Source organism: Macaca fascicularis, chromosome 16 (assembly GCF_037993035.2).
Source record: "Macaca fascicularis isolate 582-1 chromosome 16, T2T-MFA8v1.1".
Lineage (NCBI taxonomy): Eukaryota > Metazoa > Chordata > Mammalia > Primates > Cercopithecidae > Macaca > Macaca fascicularis.
In genome coordinates, this window is record NC_088390.1 from 84,141,047 (window position 1) to 84,156,597 (window position 15,551).

General features: G+C 47.0%; 1 long non-coding RNA gene across 1 annotated transcript; it reads right to left on the bottom strand.

Moving 5' to 3' along the window:
* Positions 1-7,915: 7,915 nt before the first annotated feature.
* LOC135967893 (uncharacterized) lies at positions 7,916-13,618 on the bottom strand. The gene is made up of 3 exons (XR_010582193.1): positions 13,469-13,618; positions 9,020-10,088; positions 7,916-8,974 (listed from the first exon to the last, which is right to left on the bottom strand). It is a non-coding gene; the product is annotated as an uncharacterized lncRNA (long non-coding RNA).
* Positions 13,619-15,551: the final 1,933 nt, after the last annotated feature.

Genomic DNA, 15,551 nt, shown 5'->3' on the forward strand with positions numbered 1-15,551 from the left:
ACATATGCACTTAAAAGACTATGTATCCTGTTGCTGTTGGTTTTACAAATATCGATAAGGTCAAGTTGGTTACTAGTGTTGTTTAAATCGATACATGATTATTTTCTATCTACTTGTTCCTTCACATATTGAGAGAAGAGTATTGAAATATCTGCTATAATTACAGATTTACATATTTCTTCTCTCTACTTTATTTGTTTTTGCTTTTTGTATTTTATGTATGCTGAACCATTTGACAGGTACATAAATATTTAAGATTACATTGTTTTCTTGATGAATTTACTTCTTTGTAATTATGGAATTCTAACCTTTATTCCTAGTAATATTTCTTGATCTGAAGTCTACTTTGACATATTAATATAGCCACTCTAATTTTCTTTTGATTAGTGTGTGTATGATATTTCTTTTTCCATCCTTTTACTTTTTAACCTTTCTATAGCTTTCTTATTTTGGTAGGCATCATGTAGATAGTTGATACTTGAAAATTACTATTTTATCCAATCTGACAATACTTGCATTTTAACTGTAATGTTAGAATATTAACATTTAATGCAATAATTTCTATAGATCTACCATAGTAATATTTGTTTTCTATTTGTCCCATCTGGGGTTTTTGTCCTTCTTCTTTCTTTTCTATTGAATTTATAGAGTAATTTTTATAATTCTGATTTATATCCTATCTACTATTGTACTATACGCTTTTGTGATTAGTTTTTTACTGGTTGCTCCATAGTTTACAATGTACATCTTAACTTATCACAATCTACTTCCAAAGAATGTTATAGCATTTCATGTGTAGTGTAAAGACCTTAAAACAGTATATTCTCATCGCCTACCTTCTATTTTTTGTGCTATTGTTGCCATATATTTTCTTCATATACCTCTCAATGCATAATTATCATTTTTGCTTTAACTAGTCAATTATCTTTTCATGAGATTTTTTAAAATTAAAAGACATCTTTTATACCTTCGCTCATATTTACCACTTCTGATGCTCTTTATTTCTTTGTGTAGAGTCAAATATTACTTTTCTGGCTGAAGAAATTTCTTTAACAGGTCTTGTTAAATTTGCCTACTAGCAATAAATTATCTCATTTTTTTCTCTGTCTAAAAAGGTCTGTGTTTCATCTTTTTTAAAAATTTATTTGATATTTTCTGCTGGCTATATAATTCCAGGTGACTCTGTTTTATTTCTTCCAGCACTTTAAATATATGTCAATCCATTGTCTTCTGGCTCTCATGGTTTGCAATAAGAAGTCTTCTGACATTCTTATTTTTATTCTTGTCTCTGGCACTCCGATGTTAGACTACCTGATATTCTCCCACAGGTCACTGAAACTCTTCCTTCCTTTAAGCATTTGTTTTAGTCCATTTGGGCTGCTATAACAGAATACCACAAGCTGGTTAATTTACAAAGGACAGATATTTATGTATCCCTGTTCTGGAGGTCTGGAGACCCAAGATCAAGTCACTAGCATTTGGTGCTTGGTAAGGGCTGCATTCTCTGGAAGGCAGGAATGTTGTGTCCTCACACCACAGAAGAGCAGAAAAGAAAGCTAGTTGAACACTGCATTAAGCCTCTTTTATAAGCACCTTAATCTCATTCACAAGGAAGAAGCCTAATTACCTCTTAAATGCCCCTTGTCTTAATATGCTCACATTAGCAACACCTGAATTTTGGAGGCGGCACAGTCAAGCCATAGCAGCATTCTTTTTTTCCTCCTGAATTTCCTGTTTTTTGTTTTTTGTTTGTTTGTTTGCTTGTTTGTTTGTTTGTTTTGGTTTGGTTTGGTTTCGTTTTTTTTTGAGACAGAGTCTTGCTTTGTCTCCCAGGCTGGAGTGCAGTGGTGCAATCTCGGCTCACTGCAACTTCCGCCTCCTGGGTTCAAGCAATTCTCCTGCCTCAGCCTCCCAAGTAGCTGGGATTACAGGTGTGCACCACCACACCCAGCTAATTTTTTTCTTTTTTGTATTTTTAGTAGAGATGGGGTTTCACCATGTTGGTCAGGCTGATCTTGAACTCCTGACCTCGTGATCCACCTTGTCTTGGCCTCACAACCGAGCTTCCTTTTTTTAGATAGTTTCTATTGCTATGTCTTCTGGTGCTCTAATTTTTCTTCTTCATGGGCAATCACACCCAATTTATTGTGTTGCAGTGTGTTTTCCATTTCTAGCAGTTTTATTTGGGTCTTTTTAATAGCTCTCATTTTTCTCCTCATAATGTTTATGCCTTTATTTAGCTTCCTGTGTGTGTTTTGCTTCCCATGGTTTTGCTTTCCACAGTTTCAGTTACCCGTGGCTAACCGCGGTCTGAAAATAGGTGAATTTAGTACAATAAGATATTTTGAGAGACAGAAAGAGACCACGATCACATAACTTTTATTATAGCATACTGTTATACGTTCTATTTTACCATTATTAATTATTGTTAATCTGTTACTGAGCCTAATTTATACATTAAACAGTATTATATACATGTATGTACAGGAAAAACATAGTATATATAAGGTTCAGGACTATTTGCAGTTTCAGGCATCTACTGGGTGCTTTGGAACATATGCTCCATGGATAAGGGAGAACCACTGCAGATAGTGTCAGTGTGTGTGTGTGCATGCGCGTGTCTGTGTGTTGAGAGAGGGATCCTTGTCTATTAATTCCATCATTCTAAAATTTTTAGATCTATTTCTATTTATTGATTTTTTTTTCCTGGTTGTGCCTCTTACTTTCCTATTTCTTAGCATGCTTGGTAATTGTTAAAAAAAAATGTTAGATATGGTGAATTTTACATTGTTGAACTCTGGATTTCCTTGCATCCCTTTAAATGTTTTCGGATTTTGTTCTAGTATGCAGCTAAGTTCATTGTTTGGGCCTTTTGAGGCTCATTTTTAAGCTTTGTTCAGGGGGATCCAGAATGGCTTTTAGACTAACACTAAGTTAGCCCTGATACAAAGGCAACATTCCTCTGTGGACTCCACTTAATCCCTGGCATTATGAGGTTTCTTCACTTTGCCTACTGGGAACGTGAGCAAAATCCCAGCCTTTTGTGAGGCCCATGAATGTTTGGGTACTTCCTCCTCTTTGTTCTTTCCACAGCTTTGTGGATTTTCACCACATGCATGTGTGCATGCACACACAGGCGCGTGCGCGTGCGCGCACACACACACACACACACAGGTCAGTACTCAGCCAATGAGTTGTGGGGACCATTCTGCAAATTTCCAAATCAATCTCTGTCTCTGTCTCTCTGAGTTTGTGTGTGTGTGTCTGTGTGTGTGCACGCATGCATGTGTCTCTGTGTGTGTGTCTGTGTGTGCATGCATGTGTGTGTCTGTGTGTGTGCATGCACACACATGCATGTGTCTGTGTGTGTGCATGCATGTGTGTGTTTCTGTGTGCGTTTGTGTGTGCACACGCATGCGTGTGTCTGTGCCTGTGTGTGTGTGCACATGCATGTGTGTGTGTCTGTGTATGTGCACACATGCATGTGTGTGTCTGTGTGTGTGTTTGTGCATGCGTACGTGTGTGTCTGTGTGTGTGCGCGTGTGTGTTTCTGTGTGTCTGTGTGTGTATTTGTGTGTGTGCGCACGTGTGTGTCTCTGTGTGTGTGTCTGTGTGTGTGTGTTTGTGTGTGCACACGCACATGCCGCTGCATCTCTTCTGGACCTGCCCTGAAAATGTCTGCCGCCTCAGTCTCCCTGAATAAAAATCCGTTTTTCTTCCATTTAGTGGAATATTGAGCTCTGTTGGGTTCTCCTCCCTACCCAGGGGCCTGGAATCTGCCTCCAGGAAATAAGCTGGGAGAATCTTGAGGCTCACCCCATGTTTTTCTTTTCTTTTAGAGATCAGGGTCCTGTGATACCTGTGACTCAATGTCTGAAAGCAATTATTTTATGTATTTTATTTTTTAGTTGCTATGGTGGGAGGGTCATTCTCCCAGCAGTTAATCCTTCATGGGAAATCTACTGGATTCACCCTCTATCTTGGTCAGAGGTGGGGAGGGGTCTAGTTCGGAGGCTTCTACTTGGTCCATGCCTCTACAATAGCTCTTACCCTACCGGCCTAGAAACAACATAGCAGTTCTGCCCACTACCAAGTATGTCCAACCGTACATCCAGGGACCAGAGAGATGACTTCCGGGTGGATCCATGGGACCTAGAAGCCTAACTTGAGCTGGATCTGGCCAGGACTCCCCTTTTAGTCAGTTTGGGATGCTCCAACACAGGGGTGTCTCATCTTGTGGTTTCCCTGGGATACACTGGAAGAAAAATAATGTCTTGGGCCACACATAAAATACACTAACACTACTGATAGCTGATGAGCTAAAGTAAAACAGATCACCAAAAAGTCTCATAAGGCTTTAAGAAAGCTTAGGAATTTGTGTTGAGCTGCATTCAAAGCCATCCTGGGCTGCATCCTGGGACAATGCCAACTTGTCCCCAATTCCCTTGCTCCACGAGTCTCCCTAGACCTGTCATCTCCTGTAACACACTGTACATAGCAATTAATATGTTTTTCATTTCTTCTGTCTCCCTGTTGCTGGTACATAAACTCTGAAGATCTCTGTTTTGTTCACTGACATCCCTCAAGCACCTCTAGCAGTGTCTGGCACTCAGTAGGTATGCAAGATTCTTAGATTTTGGGTGAACCTCCCCCTCTCAGCCAAAACTCTTAAGCCTTGGCTCCCACCGGGGCTGGCTGCTGCTCAGAAACTGAGCCATGGACCACAGGTTGGACAAACTTGCTCTAACAAATATATCATAGGCCGGTGGCTTAGACACAAGCATTTGCTTATCACAGTTCTGGAGGTTGGAAGTCCAAGATCAGGGTGCCAGCAGATCTGGTGTCTGGTGAGGGCCTCTTTCTGGTTTGCAGATGGTCAGTCATCTTCTTGTTTGATCCTCACACGGCAGAGACAGAAAGTAACCTATCTCATGCCTCTTCTTACAAGGACACTAATCCAAGCATGACAGCTCCACCCCCATGACCTAATGACCCGGAGGCCCTCCTTCGATGCCATCACACTGGGGACTAGGCTTTGACATTTGGATTTTCCAGGACACAAATGTTCAGTGCACAGCCCTATGCCATCTCTCTTAACAGAAGCTATGATAATGTATTGTCGTTATTATGATTATTAGTTAATTGAATGGGCATTTTTGTGCCAGACATCAAGTTTTACCTGCAAATTCTCTCTTTCATTCCTCAAGATGCTCTCGAACAGGTACCGTCATATTCTATATCTTGTAGGCACAGAAGTTGAGACTCATAAGAATGAAGTTAACCTGCCCAAGGTCAAGGATCTGAACTCAGGCTTTCTGATTCTAACTTGACCATTCAGATCCCAGTGTGACAGCAACTCACAGTCGTAGAGGGCAGAATAGTGCAGAGAGTGCGGGGAAATGCTGCACAGGTGAATGGGATGTGGATCAAAGGGCAATGGGGGTGCCCTGTCCAGTTCAGTGCCTTTAGGCCACTGCAAAGGTAGTGGCTTACTCCAGCACCTGCTCAGGACAGACCTGCGAAGATCTTCTAAGATTTTCAATCAGCATTTAAAATATTAAAACTAATGCATCGACTTCTGTTTCCAGGAACCTCAGTTTGGTGACCCCCAGACTAATAAAGCTATTTATCCTGAAAACTGGCACAAGATCCAGTGAGACTGTGTCCTGGAAAGCAGCACATGAGCCCTGTGCCAGGTGGTGGGGTGCAATGAACACAAAGGTCATGTGCACCCACTGTGTCCAGGTCTCAGTCTAGGATCTAGATCCACACTGGGAGGTACAGGCTGAACTGGTCTGGGCATTGACCCAGATTGGCTAAAAACAGCAAAACCAGAGAGAAAGACTAAAACCTGGATAGAAAATAGATTTAATTTCTCATGCCAGTTCTGAATGATTGCCTGAGGCTTCCTGGAATCTTTTATTGAGAAAGACTGGGAGGGTGTGGGAGGGTCCAGTAAATCAGAATGCTGTGATGGATTAGTAATGTCTGCTATGGTCAGGGAGATGGAGAGTGGCTGCCTGAAGCTCATGATTTGCTGACCCTGGTCTAAACTACTGTGCAGGAGAGGGGCAGACAGTCCTAGCCAGAGCAGTGGTGCGGACTCTCAAAACTGAGTTATAAGGAGAACCAGGAAATGGGGCCCGACACAAGAGGGTTTAGAACGTGTTAGAAGGAGGATCACTCAGATGAAGCAAGTGGACTGGGACAGTCCCCGAATGGCAGGTCTTTCCAGGTCTTTCGTGAACCACTATTTTAAATGCCAACTTATCCCCAATTCCCTTGCTCCAAGAGTCTCCCTAGATCTGCCATCTCCTGTAACACACTGTACATAACATTTAATATGTTTTTCATTTCTTCTGTCTCCCTGCTGCTGGTACATAAACTCTGAGGATCTCTGTTTTGTTCACTGACATCCCTCAAGCACCTCTAGCAGTGTCTGGCACTTAGTAGGTATGCAAGATTCTTAAATGTTGGGTGAACCTCCCCCTCTCAGCCAAATCTCTTAAGCCTTGGCTCCTGCCCGGGGCTGGCTGCTGCTCAGAAACTGTGATTGGCAGGTACATATGTCTTTGATTAATACGAATGGGGAAACACATTCACACTTACTTAATACATTCAGTTGTGTTGGCAATATATTTCAAAATATGGAGCCCATCGGGGGAGGCAGTGGGGGTAAGGATGATAATGAAGGAGTCCTTCCCTGGGAGTCCTGGCTCAGGAGGAGGGGAAGGGCCAGCCCCAAGCTGGAGGCACTCGATAACTGTTCTCCACGGGGGCCCTCCCTCCTCAAATCCTGGTCTGTAACACCGGGATGCCAGCATCTGCCCTGTGTACCTCAAAGAGGTGTAAGGTTTCAAAGAGGTAATCTATGCTAAAAGATGCTTCGTGAAACGGTACACGTTTGCCCTCCTTTTGTTATTGTTGTTGTGATGATGATGTTTCATTAAGTGGACGGGCGTTTTTGTGCCAGGCATTGTGTGGGGAGTTTTACAGGCGTTCTCTCTTTTATTCCTCAAGGCCCCATGGAATAGGTACCGTTATATTCTATATCGTGTGGGTACAGAAATTGAGACTCGTAAGAATGAAGTTCACCTGCCCAAGGTCAAGGATCTGAACTCAGGCTTTGTGATTCGCACTTTACTGAGCAGGACAGAAAGAGAAGATGCCTGCCATCTTCCTGGTTGGCAAACCAGGAAGAGGGTCCTCACCATACACCAGATACTGATTGTCCCCAACTGCAAATCCAGCCTGTTAGCCACTAGGGAAAGAATGACGTCAGGGGAAGGCTGGACCGATGTGCAGGGGAAGGCAAACCCTCCCATCAGTGAATCAGGTCACCCTGGGCAAGGCGGATGACGGTAGTGGAAATACAGTTAGCCCTCGAGTAGCATGGGTTTGCACGGTGAGAGTCCAGGTAAATGCAGAGTTTTTCCAATAAAGCTTACACTGAGTGATTGCCTGAGGTTTCCTGGAATCTTTTATTGAGAAAGACTGGGAGGGTGTGGGAGGGTCCAGTAAACCAGAATGCTGTGATGAATTAGTAATGTCTGCTATGGTCAGGGAGGTGGAGAGTGGCTGCCTGAAGCTCATGATTTGCTGACCCTGGTCTAAGCTACTGTGCAGGAGAGGGGCAGACAGTCCTAGCCAGAGCAGTGGAAATACAGTTTCCACTTCCACCTTCTTTGACTCTTCCACCTCCGCCACCTCTAAGACAGCTAGACCTCCCCCTCCTTCTCCTCCTCCTCAGCCTCCTCATCGTGAAGATAACAGGGATAAAGACCTTTATGGTGATCCACTTCTGCTAAATGAATACTAAATATACGTTCTCTTTCTTATCATTTTCTTAATAATATTTCCTTTTCTTTGGCTCATTTATTATAAGAATACAGTATATAACACATATACAAAATATGTGTTCATCAACTATTTATGTTATTGGTAAGGCCTAGATCAGTAGTAGGCTATCAGTAAATTTTTGTGGGCATCAAAAAAAAAATGACATGGGGACTTTGGCATCACCAGGCCTGAATTCAAATGCCACGCTGCCACTCAACAGCTCTGTGCCTTTGGCCACGTGGCCATGGGGTTAGTTTTGTTTCCTTCTCTGTTGGGCAAAACGGCAGCAGTAGTTGTGAGGATAAATGATAAATGCAGCCCCCAGCCCAGGACTAGGTCCCCAGCAGGTGTTCCGGAATCCTAGCTTCCATGTCCCCTGGGCAAATTCCCATAGAATTCAGGAAACGCTATTGGCTCTCTGAGGAGCTCGTGGCCTGTCACCCTGGGTCCCGCCTCTGTTGGCCAGCAGCCCCATTTCCTGGGGCTCTAGGTGCTGTTCGAATTTTGCAAGCGTAAAGACCGACCACCCCCGTCTGCAAAGGGAGTATGGCAGAGGCTGGTTGGGGGGATTTAATTTGGACATAGCTCTGTTCCAATTTGTCAAACATGGCAGCTGCTGCCTTTGGCACGTGTGGTCCCAGCCGCTGGTCACTTGCCAAGGAAGCAGTGCCCTGGGCAGAAGGCAGCTTTGTGCTCCTGTCTCCAGAGAGCTGTGCAGTGACTGAACAAGGGGCTTCTTTCTCCCTTTGGAAAGGTATGCAGCAGCCCCCCAAGAATTCATGCCCTGTATTTATCAACAAGGCGCCTTCCTCAGTGACTGGCATGCCGCTGGCTCAGCTCTCCAGCTCCGATGTTGGCTCTGGAGTGGCTGGTCTTGGCGTCACTATCTGGGTGCTGTGAGTCAGTTGGTTTGCAGGCTGCTGAACACCCTTCAGTGCTGGGGAGCCCCGATGCCACCTGGAAGAGGTGCCCAGGATGCCTGGGAAGCTGGCGCATCCCCTGTGTGTGAGCGGCCAGTTTGGCGAATTGGAGACCGGGGGGCTTGAGCCACCATGCCCGGCCAGAGTCATCACAGCCACATTGTTGCAGATCTGGGATCTGAGCCCCCGCAGTGTGATCCCAGCCCTGTGCTTTTCTGGGATCTGAGCCCTGCAGTGTGATCCCAGCCCTGTGCTGTCACCATGACACCACCTGCCTCCTTGTCCCCCCCAGTTAGGATTCCTGTTCCTCGTGAGCCAAATGTTTTCACAGTCACTCTGCCCTCTCCCGCCTCCGTTATTGACCATTGTTGCAATAAATGGCCATGACTGAGAAAAGGTCAGAGCGTTCCAGAGGGAAGGGAGCCTGCCCAGCTAAGACACCATGCCACACAGGCCTGACCAACTGGGGTGCCTGGACTCTGGGGTGCCTGATGCAGAGCCCAGCCTGAGTCAGGAGGATGGGGTTACAAGGCAGCTACGATGCAAGAGGAATGGTCCCGTCCACCCTACAGCCTTTTCTTTCCTTCCAGAGTTTGGGCTCTCACCAGCTGGCCTGGCCTAACCACCCTGGGTTCCCAAGGGCTTCTTGGGGCCCTCGTCCTAGTCAAGGTCGCCGTCACCTCTCGCCTGCCTAGCCAGGGCCTGGCCTGCTCATGACCTCTCCTTTGCATCTGCTGCCTGAAGCCAGCTGGCTAAAATCCTGGCTGCCAGCTTGTGACTCCATTCTGCCATTTGCTTTGGTCTGGAGTGCCTGTTGTGCTTGCTTCCTCTGTTTTATTAGCCTGGGGAAGAAAGGGGGTTATCCTGGGACCATGGGTGGGGTGCAGTGTTGGCCAAGGGTTTCTTCAAGGTGGGATGGAGACAGGAGCATGTTTGTAGGAAGAGGACAGGAGGGTGTGAGAGAGGCAGCAAGGGCATTACCAAGATCTGGAGGGGAGAAGGTTTGATGGAGAGTTTCTAGAAGAGGCAGCTGGTGGCATGGGAGCCCTGCGGAAACTGCAATGAAAAGAAGGAAGGGACCCTGCCCATCGCTGGTACTGAGAGCCTGAGAGCCATGTGGGGCAGAGGCTGCCCTGGGGCCTTTCCTAGCTGAGAAAGAGGAAATCCCTGATTCTCACCCCCTCCCCTGTCCCCGTGGGGACATCTCACCCCGATCCTAATGACCTACTGCAGCCTGGCTCAGCAATTCAGGGGCTCCTCAGTTTCCCTGGGTGCACACAGTTGTGTGTGCCAGCCAGGTGTGGGCACCTGTCCAGCGTCTCTCTGCCCCTGAAAGTGAGCACAAATGCTGTGGTCAAAATGGGAGCTGAGCCTGGGGTGGGGACAGAAAGGGAACTTTGCAAGCTCTGCAGGGCATGTGGTGGCGGGCTTGGGGGGCTCCCAGGACAAGGTGAACTCCTCAGTGGTATGTGGTGTCACCAGGGGGTCTCTGGGTAGCCTCTTGCTGCTGAGGAGACTGTGAGGAGGGAGACTTGCCCCTGCAGAGCCTTCCAGCATCAGACAAACAGCTCTCCGGGGCTCTGCGGAGGCTCCCACACAGCAGTGGCCAGCGTGTCCTCAGCAGGCCTCAGTTCCCATAAAACCAGCAGGTGGGACTGAGGGCACCTGGACCCCTTCAGAATCTGAACCGCCATGACCCTGTGGCCTGCCGCCTCTCCTGACTTACCCTTGTGTTTCTAGAATGTCCTCTGTACCTCCAAAGGCAACACCAGGTGTCGAGAGCCACATGTTGCCCTTAGAACCGCAGATGGAGTTGCAGGGGCCACGTGTCCCTGACTTGGCTTCGCATCTCAGAAATGCTCGTGCTAAGGTGCAGAAATGGAACGTGAGGCGCTGGGGGTCTGTGAGGCTCTTGATGCAGATACAGAAAGCTCCTCCGACTGAAGTAGGAGACAGAGGTTTGAAGGAAGGCTATGGAGAGGGGAGCGGTCCTCCCAAGATGAGGAAGTGTGGGGAGCAGTCCTGCAGCCATGGCCTCACGCTCACTGGCTTGCTCGGCAACTCCATGAATGACTTTGCCCAATTCCTGTCCCGTCTTGAGTCACTTCCTCAGGGGTCAGTGTCCCAGGAGATCATCAGATTGGCTAAGCTCAGGACACGTCTGCCCCTCTGGAGGTCCTAGGGCAAGGAACGAAGTGCTGGTCTCTTTGTCTTCTGTGATGGGAAGGGCACCCAGCATCACGCTCCTCTAAGCACCATGCCAATCAGAGGGGAGATACCCCAAGAAGAAAGCAGGGTCTCCTTGCAGGCATGAGGTGCCTTCGTGACCATCCAGCTCCATGACCACTTAGTAAGCATCAGTGAAAGGCTTGAGCAGGCAAAGAGATGCATGCATGAAGACCCCAGTGGAATGCAGAGCTCTGGGTGGGGAGGGGGTGCTCGTGGAGAATGCCAAGCCCCAAGCAGAATGGATGGGGCAGGCCCTTCCCAGAGCAGCATTCCAGCTGCTTCTGCAGACCATGTGTCCTATTTAGATGGTTAGACAGTGGTCCCCACAGTAAGTGCTAATCTCTGCCTCACAAGACTTCTCCAAGGGAATCAGCTTAGCTGAATGTCTCCAGACACTGCTCCCATGAAGTCAGTTGGAGCATGTTTGTGTGGCTTTCTTTGATCCGTCTGGATTGGGAAACTTCTAGGGAAAAGGACAAGATCCTTTCCAAAGATCTCCATCCCATTGCCAGTCCTTATTTTAGTCAAGAAGGCTCAGTTTCACATATTTATATTTTGGGGAGCTGTGGTTTTTACTCTTAAAAATTGAGCTGTTCCATTGCCTCTTTGCATAGTCAGACACGCAGGGAGGCGGCAGATGCCCCAAGAGCCCAGAGCAGAGACGATTTCTCACCCCTCCCATTGTCCTTGTGGGGACACCTCACCCCCGATACTAACAACTTCCTGCAGCCTGGCTCAGCAATTCCGGCGCTGCTCAGCTCCCCCTCCGTGCACAGAGGTGTGTGTGCAGGTGGGGAGCGGGCACGGGCCCAGCTTCACTCTGCACCTCAAAGTCAGCACAAACGCTGCAATCAAAAGTGGAGCTCAGGCCCTGGTGGGGACAAAGAGAAACCTGCAAGCTGAGTGGGGCAGGTCTGGGGGTTTGGAGGCACAAACTTCTATGGCTCATCCCAAGGGGGCTGAAAGCCAAGAGGGGCTTGGCCCTGCACAGGGACCTTCCTCAAAGCCAGGCCCATCTTCCATGCCCTACACCCCACAATCCCCAATTGACTGCTAGTTCTTGAGGCTGGGCTGGAGGGGCCTCAAGCCCCTCTTTGCATTTTCCCTGGCTGATTCCCACCCAGGAGCAGGGTCTCTGCATCTCAGTGTCCTCCTCCTTCCTCTAGATCCTAGACTGGAATCTCCTTGGCCATGGGGGAATTGGGCTCTAAGGAGTCTGGGGGAAGTACAGTCCCACCGCCCCACCCCATCCCACTCCCCCGGCCTTTCTCCCTGCCCTTTCCGTTGATATTGCCTGCGTTGATTTGCATGCCATTTTGCTTGTGGTCTCCATAGCAACAACTACCAAATGGCCTATGGATAATAGAGAGACTCTCAGGGTGGGAGGGGGAGCCTGATGAGGCATTTGACTTTGAAAAATGGAAACGGTGATTCTGCCGCAGGCCTGGCACAGGGTGGTCACCCCTTCTCTGCCCATCATCACTCAAGCCCCTCAGTCTCCCTCACCCAAGGGTCTGCCTCCACTTTGGTTGGGGGAGGGCCGGGAGGCTGCAAACTGCAAGAACAATGGAAAGGCTCAAGGGAAGCTGAGGGGCCAGAGAGGGACAGGAGCATGGATGGCAGCCAGGAGCCTCTGGAACTATCTCCATCTCATGGTAAAAATCTCCAGCCAGCGTCTTCTCCATTGTCCAGCTTCATTTCGTGTCTCACCACTTCCTTCCACGCTTCCCAGAATCCCTTTCACACACACACACACACACACACACAAAGAAGCATTGCTTCATGTCTTGGGGCCTGGCTTCTAGGTCCAATGTCCTGGGAAATAAGTCTCTAATTGCTTCCATGTGTCCCGCCCTGAGCTGTTTACAACACTCATTCATAGCCCTGGACCTTGAGCCCTGGTGAGGCTGCAGGGTCAGCACTGGGATGGTTCCCATTTAAAGATGACCAAACTTATGTGAAGGGCAGAGGGAGGGACCCAGGCCTCCCCCAGCCCCGAGTGTCTTCCACAGTGAGCTGGAAACCTGTTCTCTAGTTTAAATATTTTACATTTTATCTGGACTAGACTTTCCCCATTTTATTTATTTTCAAAGCATTTTCCCAGACAGCGTCTCTTGTCTATTCCCACGGCTCTATGAGTTCAGAAGATCGACCCTGGATGGGGCTCCTGCCCCCGCCTCGGGCTCTGCAATCCTTGGCAGCGACAACCTGAGAGCATGGTGAGAGTGTGGTGGGGAGAATGTACCATAAAAAACAGAAGACAGAAACCAAACGCATTGCCTGGGGAGCAGGAATAAACCCCGATCGTTCCCTCAACAGATGAAACATCTGAAGCCCAGAGAGCTTAGGCAATTTTCCTGAGCGTGTCTGGACACACACACACACACACACACACACACACACACACACACACAGAGCTTCCATTAGCAACTGATGTCACAAAAGGACAGGCCCCACCTGATGATAATCTTTCTGCTCACCACTGTCCCCTGTAGGAAGGATTCTCTAGGCTTCTCACAGTCAGGCTGGTTGTTAAAATGTTTAAATTCATGGGGTAGGAGAAGGCCCGGTCAAGTTTTAGGGTGCAGGCAAAGTGGGTGTACCCAGCAAGGATGGTGCACAGCGTGCTGGGTGAAGACCAGCTGGGCTTAGGTTAGGGGAGGGGAAGGCCAGACCCAGCCCTTTGCCTGTTTTATAAACTGTATCATTGGAGCACAGCCATGCCCATTTGTTTGTGTACAGTGCACTGCTGCTTGCAAGGTGCAACAGCAATGCGGCTCACAAAACCTAAAAGATTTACTATCTGTCCCTTTAAGACAAAGTTTGCTGACCCCTTGTTTAAGGGATTAATCCTAAGAATGTTCTCAGGTCCATTTTTTTTTTTTCCCATGCAACAGGGTCATATAGTCATCCAACCACTATCTGTCAATCACTATTGTAAGGGAATCATTTATTTAAGGATGGTTGATTGAACCCCTGCTATGTGCTAAGCACCCAAATAACCCAAAACACACATAGAAAGAACACGATGTCCCTCCAGGGGCTCACAAAATCCCAAGTGATGGGAGCCAAAAACACAGGCACAGGATACAACATGGATGATGGTGGCTGATCCAGTGTAGGCTGGGGCTGCAGTGGTAAAAGTGGAGAAAGGCTGGAGAAGTTAGGGAATGTTTTCTGCTGAAGGTGACAACTTATTAAGTTTTAAAGAACCACTAGCTCACGTCAGAGAAGGATCTGAAGACATAGGATTTGGAAAGAACATGAGTGCATTCAATTTTGGGTATGTGGAGTTGGGGTGCTGGTGACATACCCAGGTGGAGATGAATCAAATGTTTTCTTATATGTAGGGACCCAGAATTCAGGAGACAGAGAGTCTGGGCTGGAGATGTAGAGTTAGGGGGATATGGTTGGTGTGGTAGAGATGCTGCCTTCTTAGTGATAAAAGCCTTAACCAACAGGTAGAAATAAATTTCTTTTCCTGTGAGCAGTTCTAACAGCTTGCCTTGTTGCTCTAAAGATATGATGGCACTTTGTATTTCAATATGTATGTACTTGGTATCTCTCTCCATTGAACTGTAAACACAGAGACTTTGGCCATGATGGAGTAAGCATTTATTATTCCACCCTAAACCACTAAAAATAGACCAACTATATACAACAGTTTTCAGACATCGGACCGCAGGTGTCACCGAAGTATAATCTCTGACAGAAGAAGAAAAACAAGACCCACGAGTGCCCCAGCTGACAACCTGGAGAGAGTTTCCAGGCCACCATACAGGTAAGTGGAAACCACACAGTGTTCAGTGGCTTCACTGAATTAAGGAGATAGTGTTTAGGGTGTGGGAAGGCCAAGGCAGCTAACATTTGTAGGGCAGATCCCTGGAGAGGAGAGATCTGCACACAGAAACAGAGGACTCTAGAGATCTGCAGATGGCCCACTTAAGGCCTTTGGCTAAATATTGATCAGTGCATGCATGTGAGAAAGTCACTAAAGCTGGGGAAAAGGAAAGTAGCGGATAGAAGAACCCCAGGAGCTCACAAAGGCTGGAGAATATCTTACACGCCCAACAGCCAATAGAAAGACCTCCTAACCCAAGAAATATCAAGCAGAGTCCTCAGAAAGGCATTGCTTCAGAAGAGGGACTACATTAGCCCTAGACTAAAGGTTGTTCTAAATCTGTGAAACAAAGCTTAAAAGTAATCCTTGAAGAAAAAATCAGATTGTGTCCAATTAACTATGAACTAGAAAAAGAGTATGAATATATTTAAAGGAATAATCACAGGAATTAACAATGTCTGGCATCCAATCAAAAATTAGCAGACATGCAAAGAAGCAGGAACTAGGCTCTATAGCCAGAAGAAAAGCAGTTCATAGAAACAGAACCAGCAAATGACACAGACCATAAGTTTAGTAGACAAGGGAGCTATTATAAAAATAATTCATATGTTCAAGAAAGTAAATATATGTATAAGTTTAGTAGACAAGGGAGCTATTATAAAAATAATGTATATGTTCAAGAAAGTAGAGGGTGCACTCCAGCCTAGGCAACAGTGTGAGAC